The 1,681-nt window shown below is 41.8% G+C and overlaps 1 pseudogene; it reads left to right on the top strand.

Moving 5' to 3' along the window:
- The first annotated feature begins 286 nt into the window (after positions 1-286).
- On the top strand, positions 287-752 carry LOC134209147 (probable ribosome biogenesis protein RLP24; annotated as a pseudogene).
- Positions 753-1,681: the final 929 nt, after the last annotated feature.

A 1,681-nucleotide genomic window follows, 5' to 3' on the forward strand; every position in this document is an offset into this window, starting at 1 on the left:
CCGAATCTGTTCTTTATCATGATGACAGCTTGCGAAAAAAAAGTCTCTCGCGGTACATATCGTAGGAGAACTGCTCTGTTTTCCATTTCACTGAACATTCATCTCATCGCGAAACAAAGAAATACGGCACCAATTTTGTCGCTTTTTCGCTAACATGCGTATTCACTGTTGAAAAAATCACAAAAATAAGAAAATCAATCTTTTTAATGGTTTTTTTTTTCTCGTGGGATGAATATCGGAGCTATGAGCTGCAGTCCAGGAGCAGTAGCCTTATATGTATACAGAGATGATAAGGGAGAAACTTTTCCATTCTGTTTTGGATTCAATCCCTGACCTAAAGACCAATGGTAAGGAGCTGACTCTCGATCCGTCGATCGAATTTGAGAAACGCTACAACGTTCCAGTCAAATAAATCGGAAGCTGTGGACCACAACTGTCGATGCCACCAATAAGGTTGCGGAAATTACGGAACGCCAAGAGAGGTACTTCGTTATGGAACGGCTACTTTCGTAGCACGTGACCACGAAATTTACAACGACATTGTGGATGTACAGAAGAATATTTTTCTGATTCGGTCAACGGCTGTCGGATTGAAGAATCGCATCGCCAAGGAGAACGCCCAACAGTCCGCTTTGCTGATGGGCGTCGATGGCGACGAGGAGGTGATCGAGTACGAGGATGCCCGCCAGTCGGAGAAACAACTGGAGGAATGTGCCGGTCAGCTGTAGGACGCCGAAATGATGAGGACGTAAGGGCGGTTTAGGTTGGGTATCGATTGTCGATAGTTACTCTATGTTTGAAACAGTACGAATAAAGCAGAACAATGCAGGAAAGAAAAAAAGAAAATATCAGGACACAACTGCGTTAAAAAAATAGAAACGCAAAAGCCGAGCGCCAGGTGAAGTTTTCGTATCAATACCAAATTTTCAAAACGACTGCTTTTTTAAACCAAGATTCAATCGTCGATTTGACGAATTTGATAGCACTCCCACGCAAATCAGCACCATGAACACGTAGATGAAGGCTTCGGCTACCTGTTCATGGTGTTGGTTTGCGTGGAGGTGCTATCAGATTCGTTAAATCCATGTTTGAATCTTTGTTTACAAAAGCAGATAAGTCGTTTTGAAAATTTGATATTGAAATAGTCCCAGCAATGGCCGATGTTTAGAAGTTAATGAAGACGTCAATCTAAGCTCCGAAGCGGAGTATCCACTGGAATAAGTTCACTACCAGTCCTTTCAGAAATATGAATGTTACACTGGTGTCATAGAACCAAGCTTCGAGAAGTTCGACGAAACCTCTTCGAGTTCGTCGTTGGATTGAAGTCTGTTGGAACAAAAACAATATTATTGGCTCTGTACCAGTCAAATACTGGCAATGCGTAAACAAATAGTAAAACATCCGTCGAAATCAGCATCTCGTTACCGTGAGATTGCAGGAACGGCAGAAGGTGCATCTGGAGGTAGTCGCCCGGTAGGTTATTGATGGTATTCAACTTTAATTTTACTCCTTTCCTCAAAAACTTGTACAGTAAGGCTCACAAAAAATGCAACGTTTTTATAACTTATGTAACTATCTTTTGCAACCTATGAATATTGAAAAATTAAAATAGGGTTAAGAAAATTGTTTTGAGCTTAGGGGTTGTGCATTGTGCACCGACCTCCCACCACTATTGGTGGCT

This window comes from Armigeres subalbatus, chromosome 2 (genome assembly GCF_024139115.2).
Source record: "Armigeres subalbatus isolate Guangzhou_Male chromosome 2, GZ_Asu_2, whole genome shotgun sequence".
Lineage (NCBI taxonomy): Eukaryota > Metazoa > Arthropoda > Insecta > Diptera > Culicidae > Armigeres > Armigeres subalbatus.